This window comes from Haliotis asinina, chromosome 6 (assembly GCF_037392515.1).
Source record: "Haliotis asinina isolate JCU_RB_2024 chromosome 6, JCU_Hal_asi_v2, whole genome shotgun sequence".
Taxonomy (NCBI): Eukaryota; Metazoa; Mollusca; class Gastropoda; order Lepetellida; family Haliotidae; genus Haliotis; species Haliotis asinina.
The window spans coordinates 32,046,028-32,054,762 of record NC_090285.1 but is presented as its reverse complement, the minus strand read 5'-3'; the positions used below and the strand labels follow the sequence as shown (position 1 = coordinate 32,054,762).

Here is an 8,735-nt window from a genome sequence, read left to right as displayed (position 1 = left end):
AATGGATTCAGGGCCTTTATTTGACGTTCTATTCAAATGCACAATACATAATATCAAGGCTGAAATCTAACTCTAATGACACAACAAAGTGTGATTACCAGTTCATCTGATTGTAAAATATTTCCATCGTAAATATGCCTGCAGAAACATGTACATGTACATGTATAGAGGAGTTTGATAAATACTGTCGTGTAAAACGGGGTGGAGGTGTGATGCTAACGTTTTTTGAGAAGCTTGTATAATGTAAATGATGCCAGTAAATTGTATGCACAAAGTATGTGATCCCCCCGCATGTCATGTACACAATCAACGCCACCCCACCCATAACTTTATGCATATTTTGGAAATTTATCCGAGGACTGGGACTACACATGTAACCTTAATGAAAAATTAAATGACACTTTCTCTTCGACGTCCATGTTGTTATAAATAATTGCGAATCATTTGTGTAGCATATACCAATATACTTTCTACCTGTCAACACCATTTTCGTGTGATGCGCTTAGTTGTGCAAATTAATGGTCTTCAGAGATGATTCAATTATACTTTCATGTAATAATCCATCAAGTATTGGCGTTTCATTATGCGCAGTTCGGGATCAAACTTAATCCGAAATTGACAGATTAAATTGATTTTCCTAGGTCGTTCGTATCATGTTATATTTCACACACTGGCTGTCAAGCTGTATAGAAGGGTCAATGTATATATTTTTTCTCTTGCTAGCTAAACAACACAGAATAAGGCTATCAAGAACATGTGGGTAGTATGTAACCTGATCTGTTGGTTAGAAATTGTCGGATGTAATACAGATCACACTCAGTAAAGTACAAATTCTAGTACTGGTTTGGGTCGAGTTCCATCCGAGATTCGAACCTCTTCTCTTGGAAGGATGTCTCTAATTGCATATCAGTTGATAAATTACCTTGTGGGACCAACATTTAGTCTGATTTCAATTATGAGTGCATTATGAACTGGCATTGAGCTACATGTATCTGAACAATCGTCATGCTTTGCTAAAACACACTCAAACCACCTCAGACATCGACATAAAAAGCAGACAAACACTTTTAACTCGGAAAGTACTATTTAGAATCGTCAATCAGTGAAACATGAAGTGCAACATGAAGTGCAAACATAAGTATATAATGAGTCAAGTTGATTATGTGTCGAATGCTGTTTTCTGATCTTTAATGGACCAAGTTTGTTTGTTATGCCATTTCGTGTATACAGTATGTTTAGCAGCACATTAATCATTGAGTTCGGAAACATAACAGGTAGTACTTCTTATCATAGCTGAGTTCTGAGCGGTCTTACAAGGTGGAGTCAAGTATCCTCATCTCACAACACTGAACTTCTGATTCTCATCAATGAATCGCTTCCGTACTCTTGCAGGCAGAAGGTCTTCTCGGGTGATGGTGGGGTACGAGGTACACGTGTGGGTGTGGGTGTGGTTGTGGGTGTGGGGCGAGATAAAGACAACTGGTTTAAGAGATGTTCGAGTTCAGGTTTATCAATTAAACATTGTTTTGTGAGTTGATATTTTACACCTATTATACAGTTTCAACGATTGTGGTTGACTGTAGGGGTCAAGTGTGGTGAATGAAGGGGTCAATTTCATGCTCATACAAAATCAGATATCGTACACGTTTGACACCACCTACAATTGATCGGTTGACGAGATATGTTGTTTAACAAGCTTCATCTGGAAAGATTGGAATGATTCACCCCAGTAATTTGTTCCACCTTTAGAAACTATTGATCCATGTCTGAATGCGGCGTTCCAATGGGGCAAGTGAACCACCTTGATGCGATGAACTGACTTCTCCCATAACAGGTCGGTTACCATTCAAGGGTCCTTGTTGGTACCCGACTCATGATACCCGAACAAAAGTCAATGCAACGTCAATAATCAATATATATCTGTTATCTCCTCATAGCATTGGCCGCTTTGATTAACGCTTGCGTTGGATAGTGTTCCTGAATACCCGTGAAGTCAGGAGTTACTGGAATGCGAAACACGTCAGAAATAACCCCACTTACAGGTTCAATATATAAAAGGGTTTGTGTTATTCACCAAGAACACTGTCAATGAAACTTTGGACTGCACGGCAGGTAACTTAAGGTGTGTATGATGCTTTTGAGATTTCAAGTTTGCATGTTTTTACATGTTGTGTATTTCAGACGTTGACAGCGGTAGGAAAATAGTCGTGTCGAGACCAAAGTAGAATATGACTGACATAAGCAGCAGCAGGTATCCGATGACATACATCAAACAAGTCAGCAAATGATCCCGTTAGTCGCTTCTTAAGACAAGCATGGGCTGCTGAAGATGTTTACTGGTTCATGCAAGTTGCATTGAAATATATAGGATAGTACGTTTTAAGATGTTCGTCTTTTGATAGCATGTTTTTGGTTGATAATTAGTTCCGTTTTACAATTCCTTGATGGTTATATTAGATTTCTCAAAAGAACACTTGAGAGCCTTCTTCATCAATGTACATTTTCGATTTGCTGGAGGTCCTGTCTGCAACAGTTCACTGACGTTAATATCTGCTTCTCTAGTTGACTTGTTATTCAGAACAAGAAATAACACCGGAATATGTCTTCTACTCGTGTTTACAATCATTGGAACGTTATCAGGTAGGGTGTTGTGATGATCACTTCGTGCTCCCGTATTTTAGAAATGTGACAGCCAGCAATGTGATGTGAATATCGCATATCTGTTTATCACCGGTGTGATTTCTCCGCATCTTAATGCAACCAGATTTCAATGGGTCGTCTACAAAGTCAAATATATGTGGCAGTACATGAAACTACTAATCATAAATCCATCACAACTGTTAGAGCATGCATACTGACAATAACTGACAACATGTTTCAACTGTTGACAGGTATTCGAGTGCCACTGATTTGCCATTCGTGGCTGTATTTCTAGGGTTTAACGTATCTGGTAAATCAAAAACAGACGATGTTCTTCTCTCAACCAGGCATATATTCTATATGATCTTTTCATGCAAAATTAATTAAGGTGGATAAGTTGTGCACTGGATCGGAAGCGATCATGGTACGCAGGCAAAAACAGACAAAACCAGAACGATTACAAATAAACAGCCCTATATGTTTGCTATGCATTTAACAGGGAATGACCGAATCAAATACTTGTAGGAATCATATATATATAATGTCTTCGCTTACGGCACCATTTCAGAAGGAAGAACATACGGATAGGAGATGGTGTCCAAGATACGGATAGTTCATCTTTTCACTTTCACCCTTCAGTTCGTCGGTAAGCATGGTCACTCAACAAGAAACTAGGAGACAGAAGGAGGGAGAGACATAGGCTACCCTTTCAGTTTACCAAGCACGGAATGCATGTAATGGATCATCGTATATCCTGCTCTTGTCTAGCCTCTCTTCTTTCTTGCCACTCTTCTTTCACTCTCCTGACTGTCAGTGTCTTTTTCATGTGTACAGAATGCGCACATACCACATAGAAAGCTTTTTCATATGTGGTAGCCCTTAACCATTAGGCATATGTGAAAGCGTGGCCAAATAAGTATGAAATTAATTAAACATTCGATTAAAGAAAGCGCACGCAAAACCGCATATACACTCGACATTTGAGTAAAGTAAGTCTGAATGCTTTGAAACCTTAACTGTACCTTAGTATATCATCGTGGAAGTAAATACAACGTAAAGGTAAATGCAGCCTGGATGATATGCTATAATTAGCCAATTTCTTATTCCACAATGCAGATATCGTTGGGAATAGGACGTATACCAAAGCAGGATGCTATCCACACCAGTTCTCCACTGATCCCGGTACATGTAAAGATCGTGAAAAGATGTATCCCAAAATGTTCACAACCAGAAAATGTAAAACAGCTTCGCATTGTCAAAATTTGATAACATCGAAGACACTAAGTGGTAAGACCTGTGACCAATGTTGTCAGAATTTGACGGTTGTTGAAGACATGAGAACGTATGAACTTCCAGCTAAAGCTTTACTGATCCCGGGACAGGACAAGATGTACAAAGATTTTGTGACACAATGCATAGGAAGACAGTACTGTCAGTTGAATGGGAAAGACAGTGACAGGATCCAAATGGACTGGAATTGCATTATGTTTGAATACGAATGTGTTGATGGTAAGTACTGTTGAATAGATACATTCAAGACAACTCTAACACTTTACGATAACATACGTAATCAGCATAATAATAGTTTTACCAACGTATGACTTAGAAATGGTTGACAGGATACTAGAATAAGGCCAAAAAATGACAGGCTTCGTTGTCCACTACATCTCCTGAAGGGTGTAATCAAACGTTTCAGGTATTAGCCTTACTATCGATTCAACACTTGATGTGTTCATCGTTATATAGAACTCTAATCAGCGTCATTTCCTATTGGCTGATACCTCACGGGCATCTAATTATCACTTCCATCATTATTGTTACATATGATGATGGCCTACCTTAAGGATGTTTCGTGCCGCTCCTGACACCGCACACGAGAGTACTCATCCAAAGGTTTCGTGTGATCCATATAAAGATGGCTGACACATGTCATCGTATCAGACTTGTGTTGTTTATCACAAGATTGTCTGATCCAGACTTGATTAATCACAGACCGCCGCCGTATAGCTGGAATATAGCTGAGTGCGGCGTAAAACTAAACTCACTCACTCACCCACTCAGATCTGTTTCATGTTATTGCTGACCGTGGCTGCAACACTGCATTTTCAAATTTTGAGTTTCACCGGGGACTCCACGCTCAAAGACTCACAGGTGTTCTTACTTGACAACCAGGCAGTCCATTCTGATACAAACTCTCATTGTGTTGAATATACATGTCAGTCAAGCATTACCGTTAAACTTGTTGACAACACCGTGAACTCATCCTCTTGCACCCTCGTCTTTTCGGAGGAAGGCGGAAATCGCACCATTTTCAAGTGTAATGACACCATTAACAACATATTACTTCAAAGTAATACCAGCTAGATAGACATTACCCTGAACAAGACTGCAAGCGTTGGCACGAGTACCAGTGGACTGCTGTGGATTCTTGTGACAGGTATTGTATCCTTTAGACATGTAATTGAAACAACTGGTTTTCATTCACCATAGTCGGAATTCAGAATTCATCAAAGTTGTCTGGTGTGATATTATCTGTTTCGACCTATGACAAACTAAGGGGTGTGTACATGTAATCATCATGTGATATATATGTATGGGGGAACATTTATTGACATGCAACTGGTGGCACATGTCTGGTAGCCATTACATTTGCATTGCGTATTCGATATTCAATCGACTGCACTTCATGATGCAGAAATGAGCTTGCTTGAATGGGTATGGTGCTGTGTTTTCAGCTTCTGCTAATAAAGGACTTGTGTCTGTGGCATGTGGATCGAAAATTCCATCAGACGTGACACATTATTGTCCGAAGGTTACAACTACGACCCCACTGGTCCCATCAGTGATGACTGCTGTACCAGACACATCAGACACACCTACTTCCGGCACAACACGCGTGAAAGGGACTCCGTCAGTGACAATGATACTACTGACAACAGTGTCTAATACACGTAAGAAGGATCATAAATCACCATAATCATTTACTTACATTTATATCTAATATATGTTTAGTGCAGGATCAAAACCGACTGCGAAGTTTTGTTTGTATGCGAATGTAAGCCTGCAGCAAGGGAAATTGAGCAGAGCCCACAGGATTGACACAAGTTTATAAGGCCAAGGACTCACCTTTTCCAACAAAACTCAGGAGAAGGTTTTGGTCCAACTTATAAACCGACTGACACTCAATTTCAATATTTTGTATTTACTTTTGAAATCAACCGGGAAGCGACTGGCAGTTGACGCCTTGCCTTGGAGGGCAATACATGTGCTCTGTGCGCACTACCTGTGTCCTCCATGAGCGCTGCCTGCACAACCCATCTTGCGAGAAACGCACGGTTCACACTGACGACGGGTCGCATCTTCTACAGCGATTTTTCATGGTCTAGTGGATATAACCACGAAACTGGCGATGTATTGTTGGGTCGATGCCAGACATCGGCACAAAATACTGGACGTTTTGAATAATGTGATACATTACCGTTACGTTCAGTAATAGCAAGACAAACTTACACCAGTCTTCAAAACTCGTTAAAGTAAAATAATTCAACGTCCAGGACTATTCCTGGGAAATGCCCGCGCATTGCCTGTAAAGGTGAACTGGGTAAAAGGAGAACTTGGCGAGACTATAGAGTAGTGTCACTGGAGTGAGTGAGTTTAGTTTTACGCCTCAGTAAGCAATGTTTGGGCTATATCGCGGCGGTCTGTAAATAACAGAGTTTGGGCCCGACAATACGGTGATCAACAGCATTAGCATCGATCTGATCAATTGGGAGCAGATCACAAGTGTCAACTAAGTCATAGAGCCTCCCACCCAATCCCGTTAGTCGCCTCTAACGGCAAGCAATGTCGCCTTTTATGGCAAACATGGGTTGCTGAAGGCCTATTCCACCCCGGACATTCACAATTCGACGTCACTGGAGGTTCATAACGACACATACCATATGTCATCCCAACAGCGTGGTAATACATACATACTGTCGCACGTTCTTTACTGGGCACAGTCTGTCAACGACGGGAATATTTCCTGTCATGCATTTACACATCTAAATGACCATGTAGTAAATTTAGTACGACTGGTTAGAGTATTAGGTTCAGCGTCGTCATGGCACATGTTTATAACCTTGATGAAGTCATTGTGCTTGAGTTATGTGCAAACAATCTACCAACTTTCTCTACACTTTAATTATGTCTGCTATAGGGGACGGTAATATTTAGGTTGGAATCCCATCATCCAAGAAAAATCCTTCATTTTTTACCTGATTATGACATAGTACCTTTTGTCATTTTACATCATGCACCATATATTTTCAGCGATCATCGGAGGTGTCGTCGGAGGGCTCGTTGCAGTGCTTTGTCTATCTGCGATCTCTTTTGCTATATACACGAAGTGCCATAAAACGGTGATTACATTAAAACGAAAACATGTCATTCCCTACCCCAATGCACGTCAGGATGCATTGAGTATTACTAAAACATTACCACTCTCTAACCCCTCAATATGTATGGTTTTGTTTTTATAATATTAATCAATATCAAAGGGTCAAGTGGATGAGGCAAACATTTCTAACTTAAAAATGTTCCTTCCATAAACATACAAAAAATGGAAAGCGTGTAAATAGTTGTGTGTGTATGAGGGCCATACATTCATGGAAATTCTGTCAAAGGTCTTAAAATAAAACGATAAAACATTTTGCTGTGATGAATGATGGATGCAAGTCATCAGAAGACGATGGTGGATGGTAAAGAAGCAAACGAAATATATAACAGTGTTCACACAATGCCATTTAGAAAGTGGCATTAAATGTAACATATGTCATATTTGGGATTACAGTTTCTTAGCGAAGTACTGATTTTACCACTTCTGTTGGATCGAGTCACATCAGGTGAGGCACCTTATGATCGTGTGCTGGCGATTAGGTGCCTGACTCTGATGGTGTGGGTTCGAATCCCAGATGAGACTGAACCAACCATGACATGGGGCGTCTCTCACTCTAGGAGTGGCAACTTTCATTTGTGGTGTTGTGACGAGGTCTTTATGTTCACAGTCATTAGTTGACATATTACAACCACGATGTCAACTTCGATGGCACACGTTGATCTAGTCGACCAATGGCCATAGCAGACGCACATGACCTTTACTGAGCTACAAGTGTTAGAGCGAGTGGACACGATTCGTACTCGGCTTTCAAGGTGGAGCCTACCATCCCACGATTGACAGACCATTACACTAATGGAAAACGTCGTTCGTGTCAAGAACGAGTCGGAGTAGGAGTGTTTTGGATAAAGTAAGGCTTGTTTTTACTTCTTTGAGAGCCGCAGAGCGTAGCGTAGACAAGACGAACGTTTTCATGCCCTTAACTTTGAACAGAACGACCGTTTTGGCTCGGTAATGGTGTGGGGTGAAATCTCTGTGGCTAACAGAAAACCATTACATGTTATTCATGGCCATGTCACTGGTCAGTTCTAACGAGAGTACATGCTGGAGGCACACAATGTGATATTGGGACGCCGACATGAACGTAGTGCCTGTTTAAGGTTGACGAAGCGACGTTGGGCGGGGCTCACGTTTCTACTTAATACCCCCACCAGAGCAACATTAACATGTTACCATGTTGTCCAGGTCTGTCGGCGCGTTCGTCTCCGCCAATAACAAAAATACATTCTCAACGATCCTGGAGCTGGCCTGCAGTAAGAATGCCCTGACATGAACCATGATGACTTGGAGCGTTTGATTAGGAGTTTTCCTAGTCATATTCACGATTGTCTTGAGAACATATTATTATATTACTATTAATAATAATCATTAGTTTAACAATTCATGGCAAATGATGCGATGGATAGTAGGTTGGGTAGACCAATCATTTTAATAGCATTCATGGTCATTTCAATGTCAACGACAAATGCCAACATCAGGTCGATGTCCCACTGTTTTACTATTTATCTCATTAAAGACACTAAATATCCAGTACCTTTCGAATAATCTATAGACTGTTATGTGGTGCATGAAATATTCCCATAGAGAATTGTTTCAATCGTCAGTCATTAATACGATATTGTTCTGTAATGAAGCTCTGATCATATTATAATTAGGACAT

General features: G+C 40.4%; 1 pseudogene; it reads left to right on the top strand.

Annotated features, from left to right (window-relative positions):
• Positions 1–3,974: 3,974 nt before the first annotated feature.
• On the top strand, positions 3,975–8,348 carry LOC137287792 (uncharacterized; annotated as a pseudogene).
• The last annotated feature ends 387 nt before the right edge of the window (positions 8,349–8,735 follow it).